Source organism: Carcharodon carcharias, chromosome 9, assembly GCF_017639515.1.
Source record: "Carcharodon carcharias isolate sCarCar2 chromosome 9, sCarCar2.pri, whole genome shotgun sequence".
In the NCBI taxonomy this organism is placed as follows: domain Eukaryota; kingdom Metazoa; phylum Chordata; class Chondrichthyes; order Lamniformes; family Lamnidae; genus Carcharodon; species Carcharodon carcharias.
In genome coordinates, this window is record NC_054475.1 from 120,218,033 (window position 1) to 120,234,027 (window position 15,995).

Here is a 15,995-nt window from a genome sequence, read left to right on the forward strand (position 1 = left end):
GGCTGGAAAATTCTGGCCCTTGTCTTTGTTTTAGAATGACCCATTCAAATCTGATAATATCCGTTTTATTGGTCTCAAGGAAGGGCATTGACTCACATCAGTCTGGAATGTTCTTTGGTAGACTCATGAGACAGGGAAACAAAAACAGAATTACCTGGAAAAACTCAGCAGGTCTGGCAGCATCGGCGGAGAAGAAAAGAGTTGACGTTTCGAGTCCTCATGACCCTTCGACAGAACTTGCATGGCAGTCAATTAAACACAGAGATAAAAACAAAAAAACTGCGGATGCTGAAAATCCAAAACAAAAACAGAATTACCTGGAAAAACTCAGCAGGTCTCGAAACGTTGACTCGAAACGTCAACTCTTTTCTTCTCCGCCGATGCTGCCAGACCTGCTGAGTTTTTCCAGGTAATTCTGTTTTTGTTTTGGATTTTCAGCATCCGCAGTTTTTTTGTTTTTATCATGAGACAGGGAAGTGGTTCTAATCCACAAAAGAAGTCAGATGCCCTTGAGCGGCCATCTCTTGCAAATTAGTTTGAAGTTCAGAATATGACACGCCAGTATTGGGCATGACAAGTACAAGGTACCTTCATATTACACATGAACCATGCTGCTCTCAAGCACAGGTCTTGCACAGATGGAAGCAAGTAAAATATAGAGTTGTCAGAGCTTACTGAGGCCAGCTGTAGGGAACATGTGTTCTTTCATGGATACACCAGAGTTAGCGAGTACCAGTGATTTTACATTTGGACAGTAGTTGCCTGAGTGAAGCCCATGCTTGGGGAACTCTGGATGCTCCAGCACAAAATGCCTAACAAAGCCAGGTTTTCCATTCTTGCTTGGCTTCAGTGAGGTGTATAGCAGTTGAAGGAACAAGTAGGATCCCGAGTCAAATAACCTGCCAACACAAATGATCCAGGTGGCTTGCCACTCATTCACTCTTTTGGCCATGCAGCCCATTTTCCTTTCCAGTGGGTTACACATTTATTAATAGCAGATTAAACCATACAGTAAAACCCCACTTTTCAGCTTTTGCATAGGAAAAATGCACTGTTCCAATACCAGTATGGATTGTAACCTACACAGTCAACTCAAAATTGGTTCATTGATACTAATGTTTCTACAGCCAGTGTGCAAAGTACAAAATCTTTATTGTCGTAATATTGCCTCCTGAATCAGGAGTGAAAGCTTTTCTCTGGTTTCAGTACTGTACTTACTGATTTTTCCTTGACCAGCTAAACTGATATTAGTTACTGTATTCAAATGTTTTCAGATCAGCCTGAGAATATCTCGCTTTGAGATTTTTCTTTTATAATTAAGACATACCAACGCTCTCCCTGGTTTGATACGTTACATTTATCCAAGACCAGAAAATTTAGACAGAGGTTGACAGTGCCAAAGCTTAGGAAGACTTAAGTATATGCAGGGCTATTGATAGAGTTTAATCAGTTAATCCTGCACAGAGCACAGATACATTTCCCTTTGTGTCCTGCTGGGACCAGCTTCTGCATTTGGAACAAAAACAGAATTACTTGGAAAAACTCTGCAGGTCTGCCAGCATCGGCGGAGAAGAAAAGAGTTGACGTTTCGAGTCCTCATGACCCTTCGACAGAACTAGACATTGCCTTGTAGCTGGTTGACTGGGAAGACACCTGTTTTTTTTAAACTTATGCCGAAGTTATTTGGCTTTGCATGATGCCCCCTGCAAGGAAGTGTGTACACTCCAAATGGGCCAGTCAGTAACAATGCCTTAGAATGCTGCAGACCTGCCTGCTTCAAGTGTTGGATTACAAGATGATTACAGAGGATTGACGTGGTTCTGAGCACTTATGTGTGTCGTCTTGGTTCACCTTGAACCCAAAGAAGCCACAGGTGGCCTCCCATCTCCACTAAAGGAGGATAGTCACTAGTTGGTTGTCAGAAAATTAATAAATATGTGTTTGAACTCTCGCTAAGTGGGCAGCTGATGCTAGTACCTTATTTGTGACATGGTGAAGAGCACATCTCACTATGAAGTGTCTGCCACGATCCTCTGTGCCCGCAACATGGATCCACAAACCCATTTAATTGTTTGGGCTTGGAGTTTCGTGGCACCTGCTTGCTTCTCTGAAACGCAGTCAGGGTAGGCCCCAAATCCTGGATATCTGAGCACATCTCATATCTGGACTACAGGTGGTACTTCCAGGAGCAGCAGTCGCCCAAATCTCAGAGTGTCCTCATTGATTATACATTGGACATCAGAGAATCACAGAATTGTTACAGTGCTGAAGGAAGCCATTCAGCCCATCATGTCTGCACTTGTTCTCCGAATGAGTGATTCACTTAGTGTCATTCCTATGCCTTCTCCCCATAATCCTGCACATGCTTGATTTTCAGATAACAGTCTAATTCCCTGCTGAGTGCTTCACTTAGACCTACCTTTATCACACTTGCAGGCAGTGCATTCGAGACCTTAACCATTCACTGCGTGAAAAATGTTTCCTCATGTTGCTTTTGTTTCTTTTGCCAATTATGTTAAATCTGTGTCCTTTCATTCTCAATCCTTTTACGAGTAGGAATATTTTCACCCTATCTACTCTTGTCCAGGCCCCTCATGGTTTTGAATACCTCTATCAAATCTCCTGTCAGCCTTCTTTTCTGCAAGGTAAACAATCCCAACTTCTCCAAACTATTTTTCGTAACTGAAGTTCCTCATCTCTGGAACCATTCTCATGAATCTTTTCTGCACTCTTACCAATGTCTTCACATCCTTCCTAAAATGCAGTTCCCAGTGCTATACACAATATTCCAGCTGAGGTCTAACTACTGTCTTATACAAGTTCAGCATAACCCCCTTGCTCTAATACTCTATGTCCCTATTAATAAAGCCTCGGATACTGTATGCTTTATCAATGGTGCTCTCAAACTGTCCAGCCACCTTCAATGACTTATGCATATAATTGCAGAGGCCCCTCTGCTCCTACAACCTCTTTAGCATTGTACCTTTTATTTCATATTGTCTCCCCATATTTTCCCATCAGAATGAATCACTTCACATTTCTCGGCATTGAACTTCGTCTGCCACTTGTCCGCCCATTCCACCAATTTGTCAAAGTCCTCCTCATCAGTTCACACTACTTCTAAGTTTTGTATCATCCATAAATTTTGGAAATTGTATCCTGTAGACCAAAGTCTAGGTCAATAATATACATCAGGAAGAGTAAGGGTCAGAACACGGCCCTTGGGGAACTCAGCTAAAAACTTTCCTCCAGCCTGAGAAACGTCAATTAACCACTACTCTCTGTTTCCTGCCATTCGGCCAATTTCATATCCATATTGCTACTGTCCCTTTTTATTCCTTGATCTATAACTTTGCTCACAAGGCAAGCACTGTTGCCCAGGACTGTATCAAAAGTCTTTTGGAAGTCCATGTACACCATATCAACAGCATTGCCCTCATCAATCCTTTCTGTTACCACTTCAAAAAACTCCAGCAAGTTAGTTAAACACTACTTATCTTGTCATATCCATGCTGGTTTTCTTTAATTAACATACATTTGCCATGTGGCTATTCATTTTGCCCTGAATTTTTGTTTCTGGAGTTTTTCCCACCACTTCAGTTAAACTGACTGACCTGTAATTGCTGGGCTTATCTTCACACCCTTATTTGAACAAGCGTGTAACATTTGCAATCTACCAGTCCTCTGGCACCACACCTAAGTCTAAGAAGGACTGTAAAATTTTGGCCACTGCCTCCACAATTTTCAGTTTCACTTCCCTCAGTATCCCTGGATACATCCTCATCTGGTTCTCTTGCTTCATCAACTTTAAGTACAATCAGCCTATCTAGTGCCTCCTCCTATCAATTTTAAATCCTTCCTCGTTCATCATAATGATGAGATGACTTGTGCTCCAAAACCCAGTTCTGAAAAGGAGAGACTGTGCCCTCCATGTAGTGCAGTAATTATACAGTACGTTAGTTCAGGTATCAGATTACCAAGTCTACCAGACCCTTAGTGTTCAAGATGTTTGAATCCAGTGCCACGTACCAAGCTCATTCATTACCAGTTGTTTCATGCAGATTCCCATATGAAGAGATTTAGCAAATAGGTGTAGTCACCATGAGGCTGAGTCCTTGCAGGATACTTGAGAACTGGTTGTTTAGGCATAACCCTCCCACTTCTCCTTTTTGCAACGTTTTCACTTTGAACAGACATGGGGGAATCCCATCTTTTGTATACCAAGGGATTTAGCTGTCTGTATTCAATAATATAATGAGTAAGATTACTTTTTTTGACAAACCTTCAGCTCATCTGTTCTCTCCACGGTCCCTGCCCAGCCCTGAGTGTTTCCAGCAATTTTTGATTTTTCCCAAGCAAGGCATATTGCCTGACTCCTTTGTTCTGCCTAAAGTATGAGATTCTTCATGTGTCTAGCTCTCCTCACAACTGAATTCTTACACAACCAATCTAATATCACACTTTTTAAAAAGGAGTAGTCTGATATAAATGGATAAGTGAAGCACTGTGGAAGCTGAAGTTAAGCAGTTGAACTGTGATCATGTGAAGAGCCATTATTTGGTTGACCAATCTGACCTCAGATTGTCCTGAAGCACTTTACAGCAATTAAGTACTTTTTAAGTACAGTATAGTATAGAAAACATGGCAACTAATTTGCACATAGATCCCAGAAACAATGAGATGATGAGCAGATATGTTTTTCAGTAATGTTGATTGAGAGATAAATATAGGCCAGGGCACTGGGAGAACTCCACTGTTCTTCTATGAAATGGTGCAATGGAATATGTTTTGTATTCACTTGAGAGGGAAGACCAGGCCTCAGTATAATGTCTTATCTGAAAAAGCACATCCTCCAACTGTGTGACTGTCTCAATGCTGTGACTGGATTGTCAGCCCTAAATTTTGTTCTCAAATTTTGAGTGGCACTTGAACCTACAACCTTTTGTCTTAGAGGCAAGAGAACTACCCACTGAAACATGGCACGCCAAAGAGATCCTCCTGCTCATTGTCAGGCCCAACAGGCCCAAAGACAAGGTTAAGACTGTTGAGAACCATTATCAAATATTTCCAGCAAAGCATTTCACAGGAGCATCCAGCAAAACACTGTTCAAGAGCAGTTTCATTGCTTCAGACATTAAGGCCCGAATCTTCAGATCGGTGAGTGGGACACGTAAAATGACACGCGATGATGTTGGGCGTGTATCCAAATATCATCGCGCGTCATTCCGATTTTCAGTTCGGCGGGCACCGGAGTCAGCTGCGCGCTCACCAAACTGTCAAAGGCCTTTTAAGGCCAGTAAAAAAACTAATTAAACCACTTCACATAGCTGCCTGTCCAACCTTAAGGTTAGCGGGCAGGTGAAGAGCCCGGCGGCCTTTGCATTTTTCATAAAACCTCACCCCACGGGCGGGATGAGGTTTCATGAATGATTTATAAGTGAAATAAAGATTTTCATTCAAATTCATAGACATGTCCCAACCCATGTGATACTTTCACATGAGCGGACATGTCCTATTTTTTTTTCAACACAAAAACAGAATTACCTGAAAAAACTCAGCAGGTCTGACAGCATCAGCAGAGAAGAAAAGAGTTGACGTTTCGAGTTCTCATGACCCTTCAATAGAACTAGGTGAATCCAAGGAGAGGGGTGAAATATAAGCTGGTTTAAGGTTTTGGGGGGGGGGGGGGTTGATGGAAGTGAGAGGGGGGAGGTTGGGCGGGGGGAGAGAAGTGGAGGTGGGGGGGTGTGGTGGTAGGGACAAGCAAGCAGTGATAGGAGCAGATAATCAAAAGATTTCACAGACAAAAGAACAAAAAAATACAGGTGTTGAAGTTGGTGATATTATCTAAACAAATGTGCTAATTAAGAATGGATGGTAGGGCACTCAAGGTATAGCTCTAGTGGGGGTGGGGGGGCATAAAAGATTTAAAAATAATGGAAATCGGTGGGAAAAGAAAAATCTATGTAAATTATTAGAAAAAACAAAAGGAAGAGGGAAGAAACAGAAAGGGGGTGGGGATGGAGGAGGGAGCTCAAGACCTAAAGTTGTTGAATACAATATTCAGTCCAGAAGGCTGTAAAGTGCCTAGTTGGAAGATGAAGTGCTGTTCCTCCAGTTTGCGTTGGGCTTCACTGGAACAATGCAGCAAGCCAAGGACAGACATGTGGGCAAGAGAGCAGGGTGGAGTGTTAAAATGGCAAGCAACAGGGAGGTTTGGGTCATTCTTGTGGACAGACCGCAGGTGTTCTGCAAAGCGGTCGCCCAGTTTACGTTTGGTCTCTCCAAAGTAGAGGAGACCGCATTGGGAGCAACGAATACAGTAGACTAAGTTGGGGGAAATACAAGTGAAATGCTGCTTCACTTGAAAGGATTATTTGGGCCCTTGGACGGTGAGGAGAGAGGAAGTGAAGGGGCAGGTGTTACATCTTTTGCGTGGGCATGGGGAGGTGACATAGGTGGAGGTTGAGGAGTAGGGGGTGATGGAGGAGTGGACCAGGGTGTCCCAGAGGGAACGATCGCTACGGAATGCCGCCGGGGGGTGAAGGGAAAATGCGTTTGGTGGTGGCATCATGCTGGAGTTGGCGGAAATGGCAGAGGATGATTCTTTGAATGCGGAGGCTAGTGGGGTGATAAGTAAGGACAAGGGGGACCCTATCATGTTTCTGGGAGGGAGGAGAAGACGTGAGGGCGGATGCGCGGGAGATGGGCCGGATACGGTTGAGGGCCCTGTCAACGACCGTGGGTGGAAAATCTCGGTTAAGGAAGAAGGAGGACATGTCAGAAGAAGTGTTTTAGAAGGTAGCATCATCAGAACAGGTGCGACGGAGGCGAAGGAACTGAGAGAATGGGATGGAGTCCTTACAGGAAGCGGGGTGTGAGGAGCTATAGTCAAGGTAGCTGTGGGAGTCGGTAGGCTTGTAATGGATATTGGCGGACAGTCTATCACCAGAGATTGAGACAGAGAGGTCAAGGAAGGGAAGTGAAGTGTCAGAGATGGACCACGTGAAAATGATGGAGGGGTGGAGATTGGAAGCAAAATTAATAAATTTTTCCAAGTCCTGACGAGAGCATGAAGCAGCACCGAAGTAATCATCGACGTACCGGAGAAAGAGTTGTGGAAGGGGGCCGGAGTAGGACTGGAACAAGGAACGTTCCACATACCCCATAAAGAGACAGGCATAGCTGGGGCCCATGCAGGTACCCATAGCCACACCTTTTAATTGAAGGAAGTGAGAGGAGTTGAAGGAGAAATTGTTCAGTGTGAGAACAAGTTCAGCCAGATGGAGGAGAGTAGTGGTGGATGGGGATTGTTCGGGCCTCTGTTCGAGGAAGAAGCTAAGGGCCCTCAGACCATCCTGGTGGGGGATGGAGGTGTAGAGGGGTTGGACGTCCATGGTGAAGAGGAAGTGGTTGGGGCCAGGGAACTGCAAATTGTTGATGTGACGTAAGGTGTCAGAGGAATCACGGATGTAGGTGGGAAGGGACTGGACAAGGGGGCAGAGAAGGGAATCAAGATAACGAGAAATGAGTTCCGTGGGGCAGGAGCAAGCTGACACGATCAGTCTACCGGGACAGTTCTGTGTGGATTTTGGGTAGGAGGTAGAAGCGGGCTGCCCTAGGTTGGGCAACTATCAGGTTGAAAGCCGTGGGAGGAAGATCTCCAGAGGATATGAGGTCAGTGACAGTCCTGGAAACAATGGCTTGATGTTCAGTGGTGGGGTCATGGTCCAGGGAGATGTAGGAGGAAGTGTCTGTGAGTTGACGCTCAGCCTCCGCAAAGTAGAGGTCAGTGCGCCAGACAACAACAGCACCACCCTTGTCAGCGGGTTTGATGACAATGTCAGTGTTGGACCTGAGAGAACGGAGTGCAGTAAGTTCAGAGAGAGAGAGATTAGTATGGGAGAGAGGAGCAGAGAAATTGAGACGACTAATGTCGTGCCGACAGTTCTCAATGAAAAGATCAAGAGAAGGTAAGAATCCAGAGGGAGGGGTCCAGGTGGAGGGAGAATATTGGAGGTGGGTAAAAGGATCCGTTGAATGGGGAGGGGACTCCTGCCCAAATAAGTGAGCCCAGAGACGAAGATGGCGGAAGAAGAGTTCAGCATCGTGCTGAGCCAGACATTCATTGAGATGAGGGCGTAAGGGTATGAAACTAAGCCCTTTGCTGAGCACTGAACGTTCAGCATCGGAGAGGGGAAGGTCAGGGGGTATAGTGAATACACGGCCGGGGCTGGGATTGGAAGATGGGGTGGGGACGGAGGGACAGGCAGGGGTGGAGAGTCCTAGATGGGTGATGGTGTCGATGAGTTGTTGGAGCTTGTGTTCCTTAGCGCTTGAGAGAAAGAGCAAAAGTTTCTTGCTGAGGCGTTGGATGAGACGAAGATTAAAATGAAACTGGGGGCACACGCAGCTTTGAAAAAGGGTGTTGCTGGAAGGAGAGGTCAAGTGTGTTCATATGGTGGCGCATGGCACTGAGTGTGGATCTCAGAATGTGATGGGAACAGCAGTCCGAGAAACGTTTTATGTCCCAGAGATACCTGTAATCCTGGGTGGGATCGAAACATGAGGGGTGGAATTTCAGTTGAAATCCACGTGGGGTAAGTTGGAGATGGAGACAGTCACTGAGAAAGGAGATATGGCTGTGAAAGCGTGTTTTAGTAAACACCTTGTCAAACACCAGGAGAGAAATGGAAAGCAATGAAGGTGGACAAGGCAAAAGAGAGATATGGAAATCTTGTTGCAGAGACGAACAAAACTTCTTCAAGGTAGGCATTTCTTGAAGAGGAGTGGCAGTCAATTAAATTTATCTTTGTGTTTTTATCTCTGTGTTTTTACCTAATTTTTTTTTCTTTATTAAAAGTTTTGAATCTCAAACTGATCTCCCTGAGGCAGCTCTGTGTCTCAGGGAGATTTCGGCGCTCTTTTGTGCTCATGCACATGCGCGAATAAGCGTAGGCCCTGACTTAGCCTACTCCCCCCATCCGCATAGGGCTCAGCACTTCCGGGTGTATGCTATGCTGGGCGGAGCTTAATTGGCCTGCCCAGGTAAAATGGCTGTACGCCCGCCCGCACCTGCTTCCGCCCAACCCCGCCCCCGACGGGGAGAAAATTCTTCCACAAGAGTTCTAGCTTTTTGCATTACAGTACTGTATCCAGTGGTAATCTTGATATTGGAAACAATCCTGCAAAAGTAAGCTTTAACCTTCCACATTGTTTCAGTTTAGCTCATTTGGTAGCACTCACACATCTGAGCCATGGGCAGAATTTTCCCCTTGTTGGGGGGGGAAGTTGAAGGGCAGACGTGCTTCCGATCAGCACTCCCGATCAGAGGCGCGGCACCATTTTACATGGGTGGGCTAATTAAGGCCCGCCCAAAGTGACGTCCACAGGCAAGCACTATGCACTCCCTGTGCGGGCAGGGGGAATACCTAAAATCGAGAGTGCGTTCTTTCGCGCATGGGCACGAAAGAGAGCACTCATCTCCCTAAGGCTAAGTGCTACCTCAGGGAGATCGCCTCTACTTTCAACAATATTAAAAACAATTTTTTAAATTCCCTTACATGTCCCTTCATGTGACAATGTCACATGAGTTGGGACATGTTCATAATTTCTATAACAACTTTAAAAAAAAGTTTAAAACCCTACAAGAAACCTTATCCCACTGGTGGATGAAGTTTCATGTTTTTTCTAGTTGCCACCAGGTTGGACGGGCAGGTCCACTAATTATTTTAATTGATCTGTCAATGGCCTCAAATGGCCATTGACAGTTTGGCGAGCACGCAGCTGATTTTGCTGCACCCCCACCTTCCTGAAAGGGTCTGAGAAAGAAAATGCATATTCTTTGGCATGGCAAACTGAAACTGAAAAGTGGGGAAATTAAGTTTCAATTTGTGGAATTTGCTGGTTTGTGTGTAGCTGTTTGAAAGAAGATTTGAAAGTTGACTCCTACTTTGGTTATTCTCTATTGTGTGTTATGCCTCGAGGTATGCAGAGATGATACACTCTAGGTTATATATTTGAACTGGAGTTTTATTCAATGCTTTAAAATGTCTGCTCTCATGCTACTAGCTGGTTGCCTATAGTTTAGTTTCTCTTTCTCAGTCACCACACCCAGACTTAACTAATCACACACATGAGCAGCCCGCAATAAACAGACACTCAATTGAACAATTGAACACGACATTCAAAGTTGGTACTTTTTTTTGATATTTTTGATTTTTTTCACACTTTTTTCACCCATCAGATTAGTAACTTAGTACATTATTTCAGGCAGTTTATTTTGCTGTAAGCTTGTCTGGTTCGTTTGTGACATGATTCCCTCGGCTATGACAGTTTTGCTGACACGATCTAATGCGACACCTTTGAAATGTGTGACATTGATGACAGGTGTAGTGTAAGACATAGAAAGAAAAAAGCTTACATTTATGTAGAACCATTCACCGTTAGGATGTCCGAATACACTTTACAACCAATGAAGCATTTTTGCAATGTAGCAGTCAAATTGCATATAAGAGTTTCCCCTTTTCTAAACAACTTTGAGAGAAATCAACAGATGACCTGTTTCAATGATGCTGATTGAGGTCACCAGCCAAACTCTTTTTCAAATAGTGCCAAAGGGTCTTTTATATCCATTCAGGATGGTAGATGGGGCCTGGGTATAACATCTTAACTGAAATCTGGCATTTCTAACAGTGCTGCACTTTTCAAGTACTGCACTGAAATGTCAACCTAGATTATATGTTTACATAACAAAAACAGAATCTGTTTTTGTTTTGGATTTCCAGCATCCACAGTTTTTTGTTTTTATGTTTACATGTCTGGAATAACATGGCCTTCTGACTCAGAGGCAGATTATGTTTTTTTTAAATTCATTTACGGGATGTGGGCTTCACTGGCTGGGCCAGCATTTATTGCCCATCCCTAGTTGCCCTCAAGAAGGTGGTGGTGAGCTGCCTCCTTGAACCGCTGCAGTCCATGTGGTTTAGGTGCACCCACAGTGCTGTTAGGAAGGGTGCTCCAGGATTTTGATCCAGTGACAGTGAAGGAACGTCGATTTTTTCCAAGTCAGGATGGTGAGTGACGAGTGGGGCAAGGATTATACAGAAGGCTTACCTTTGTACACTTGTAGCATTTCCTCATTTTTGCTCAAAACCTTCTGTTGTTCCCACTGCTTTTAACAGCCGAGTGATGAGCTCCATCATATATCGGTTCCTGTGTATACATCAAGGCTATTCTCCCCCACTATAGTGATGCTCCATTTAAGAATCCACAAGAACTTAACACAGTTCTGTCAATACAATTAGATTTCCTTTGTTGCCAATTCTTCAATTCATTAGCACACCACACTTTCCACAGCTACATTATTGATATATATATCAATTTAGTGGCTTGTTGGCTGCTTGAGAAGCATGAATATGAAATGTGCTGACAAAGTCAACCAAGGATTTTCAATAGGTAAAATCTTCACAAGTGCAATTAGGAATGGACAATAAATGCCGACCTTGTCAAGGACAGTCACATCCCATGAAAGAAGTAAGAAGCAGCCAATCACTATCCACTGAAACAATTCAAAGTTTTGACAGAGGCAAAGAGTCTTGCTTTGTACATTTATCAAAAGTCAGAAATTTCTCACACTGTAAATCTCTGTATCAGAGCGTACTGGTTAGTTTGCCCAGATTTCTCTAAATTAATGAAATAAAAATACACTAATTATATTATAGCAAGGAATTAAGTACAGCAAGCTGATTGAAATGTTCATATCCAGCCTTATGCTTAAGTGAGATGTGAACGATCTCAGTGCATAGTCTCAGTGAAAGGTCTCATCCCCATACGTAGGAGTTAACTTATGAAGAAAGGTTGGGCAAGCTGGGCCTGTATCAATTGAAGTTTTGAAAAATGAGAGCTGATCTTATTGAAACATATAGGTCGAAATTTCTCATTAGGTGAACGGGCGGACCTGAAGCTGTCGCCACCGGTGATCGGGGCCGCGCTGCCATTTTGCGCAGGCAGGCCAATTAAGACCTGCCCAGCACATTTCCCACTCCCATGGAGAGCGGGAGTCTTAAATTTGCAGCAGGCGTGTACAGACCGCCGGGTCCAATGCCAGTCTGTATAAAAAAAGGCCAGGCAGCCTCCTTTAGGCTGTTCACATTGGCCAGCTACATAGCAGACCAATGTAGAGGGAAGGCTGGAGGAGGAGGGTAAGTTGCAGGGTGTGGGCCAGGAGCAGGCAGGCTGCAGGGTAGGCCAGCAGGGGGCCAATGTGCTCCTCCCTCTTCTGATGACTGCCTTACTACCATTGTGGAGGAGGTGGCAGCACGGCGGGGTTGGGGGGTGGGGGGGTTGGTGGGTGCTGCTTCCCCAGGATGGGAGGAGAAGGGAGCCCCAAATGACAAAGCATGCCTGGGCGGAGGTGGTGAGCTCCCAGGACATGGTGGGACTAACCTGGATCCATTGTTGTGAGTGGTTCAATGATTTGTTGCGCTCTGGAAGGGTGAGTACCATGTTGGCCTTGGGCATTTAACCCAGCAGGTAGCCTAAGCCTTTGAGGCCCCCCCCGCAACCCCCACCACGTCTTAGTATCATTGACTCATGCTGGGCATTTAACGCATGCTGGGTGGTCAAGCAGATGGTGACCATACTAACATCAGCCTGAGTGGTAATGAGAAGATGGGTTCTCCCTGCACCATGTGACGCTCTTAGTCGCATTTGAGTAGTCTGGGGGCAACCTGCAGGAGATGCAGCTAGGCGCATACTCATAATCCAACACATATCCTATTCACGGTGATGAGATGGTGGAAGGGGAGCCTCAAGGTCTAGTGTCCAAGAGCCATCTGGTGCCCTTGGCGCCGCTCTTAGTTGAGCCTCCTTGCCATGGGAGCTAAGACCGTGTGTTTCTGAAAGTGATGGATGCAGAATGTGTCCAAGATGGCCAATGGGGGGTTGAGGTTGGGAGCAGCCGTTCTATATTTTGGTGACCAATCACCAGTAGCATGGACAGGAGGCACAGGAGGCCTCAGATGGGCCATTGTGGTTGGGGGTGCGGTGTGTGCATGCAGAATACATGAGTGATCAGCCCCAATAAATGGTCTTCTTTGTTCTGCAGGAGAAAAATGCGCATAATATACACAAACGTTCATGCACGGGAGGTGGCCAGACCCAACTTGTCATATTGACCCGTTCTGAACAGGAGGCCCTGGAGTTAGAAACCTACAATGCACCCAGGTCCACAGGTGTTGGTGAGGCTGGGGTGGAGCAGCCAGGTATTTGAGGCCCACAGTCCCATCCACTCTGTCTTCCCAAAGCACTGATGATTGTTGGAATCATTAATGTAGCAACACTGCTCATTCACAGACTGATAGAGTCAGAGGTGTGGGTCATAGACAAAGGTCCCTCGGCCCTTCGAAGATGCGCATCTCTAGCACCTTCCGAAGTCACCTTATCCCATTTCTGACCACTATCCCCATGGCCTTATATGCCAGGCATCGCTACTACACATCCACATGCTTATTACATCTTAGGAGGGTTTGTGCCTCTACCACCCTTTCAGCCAGTGCGTCCCACATTACTCTGTCCAAAAGTTCCTCATCATCTCACCTGTCAACCTCATGCCCCTTACCTTAAATAAATGCCACCAGGTTAGTCATCCCTCTGCCAAGGGGAAATGTTGCTTTCTGTCCAGCCGATCTATGCCCCTCATAATGGTATGAAGCTCAATAATGTCATCTGTCAATCTCCTGTGCACCACAGCAAATTTCACCAGTGTATGCTATGTTTCCTCATAACTCCAACTCTCCAGGCCAGCATGCATCCTGGTCACGAACCTCTGCACTCTCTCCACTCCAATAAAATCCCTCCCATGAAGCGCTGATCACAACTGAATGCAGAAGTGTAGCTGTGGTCTTGACAGCGTTTTCTGCACTTGCAACATGACCTCCCTGTTCCTACATTCTATTCCTCAGCTAATAAAGGCAAGTTTGGCTCTTACCTTGTTAAACGCCTTATGTTCCTGTTCTGCTATGTTAATGGGTCTGCCCAGCAAAGTCCTTCTAATCCTCCTTACTTTCCACGGTCCTACCATTTCTCGTGTATTCCCGTACCATGTTTGTCCTGCCCAAGTGCATCACCTCACAATTATCCACTTAACATTCCATGTGGCATTCCTTAAGCCATCTGACCAGCCCATCTGTATCCACGTGTATCCAGGGCCTCCTCCTGATTATTTGTCACCCCACCAATGTTCGTCTCCTTAGGTTCTTGAAGGTTGAGCGCATTATGAGCCTGGAGGGAAAGGGATGAATTGTGTTACAGAGTGCACGCTAACTGATCTACCGTCCTTGTTGTTAATTTCAGCATCATCAGAGCATGGCCACCACGAGGAAGTGCAGATGCCCCCTTCCACACCTGAGGGGCCTGAACTGTCACCTGCGCCACACCATTTCAGCCAGGCAGCCACCAGCACAGAGACTACCATGTCAGAATGTTACATGGGAATTGTTACGTCGGCCAGTGGAGAGGGCACTTCACAATTGCTGGAGGAGATGGCAGAGACAGAGAGTGGCAATGGCGTCAGCAGCCAGAGGACTGCAGGGGACCAGGCACATGCTGAGCCTAACCACGATGATGATGTGCCTCTGGAGTCATCCGCGACGCAGCAGCTGCAGGAAATGTGGCCAGGTGTGCGGGGGCATCTGGGAGTGTTGCATGAGAGAGTTCTTCACTTGGTCTCCATGGTGGAGGAATCCATGCAGAGTGTCCGTGATGCCATAAACCTCATGTCAGAGTGTCAGGTTTCCTCCATGGAGAGATTGGCGACTCTCACAGAGAGGGGCTTCCAGCAGAATAACCAGCTTCTCCTGGAGTTATGCTTGGACCTGCAAGCCCACACAGCGCTAGTGGCCACAGCTGGTCATTGGCAATGTGGGACATGGTCTGGGCACCAAGTCTCCCAGCTCAGTGCCCATCCATCTATAGTGAGCAGGGAGGTCCGATGCAACCTCACATTAATGCAGCAGCTGCCTGTCGTCTCTGCGGGTTCCTCCCAGGGCGCTCTGGACGAAGGCAGCAGCTCCTCCGCCCCTCTGCCAGTGACCGTTGCATCCGTTGGGGCTGCGATGACTGGGAAGATGCCAACTGTGGAACTGGCCACTCCCTCCCAGGCAGGGCCAGCACAGGCTCCACGGGCCAGAGGACATCCGCCAAGGCCATCAAGGCCAACGGGACAGCAGAGTCAGCAGGCTGTCTCAGAAGACACTCCGAGCAATGGGGCAGCACCAAGACGTAGAACCCGCAAATGTAAGCATAAGGCACCTTAGGCACACCACAGGTTTCTTTTGTGTTAGCCCTAGATTAGGGAATTTATATTTTTTAACGTTGTAACAATGTTAGGAATTAATTTTGTTGCACCAGATGATGGATGAAAAGAAAATCCACATGTGTTACCATGGCTGAGGATGGCTCCTTTGTGCTGCATTTGTATGTTTCACAGACATATCATGAGTGTTTGAGTGGACATTGAGGTTTACGTACTAAGCCCTTTGTTGCAGCTGATGAAGTGGAAGATGTAGCACTTAAGTGCTGTGTATGGATGCGCCAGGCAATGCTGGTCCTGCAGATCCATTTGTGTGGAGTTAGCTGAAGGTTCTTTGGATTAAAGTCTCCTGGGTGTCCCTGCCTCCTTGGTGTAGTGCTGGGTCAGCGCTCAGCCCCTCATCATCGCCCTGTGCTTCCTCATCCTCTGAACCACTGCTGGAGTCATCGTGTGCAGCCACATCCACTGTGTCAAGGTCTTCAAAGTCCACTGCGTCCCCCCTTTTCAGCGCAAGATTGTGCAGAGCACAGCATGCTACCACTATCACAGAGACGTGATCTGGGCGGTACTGGAGTGCGCCACCTGAGCGGCTCAGGCATCGGAAACGCATCTTGAGAAGAACGATGGCTCTCTCCACCACAGCCCTTGTGGTGCTGTGGCTCCTATTGTAGCGCTCCTCAGC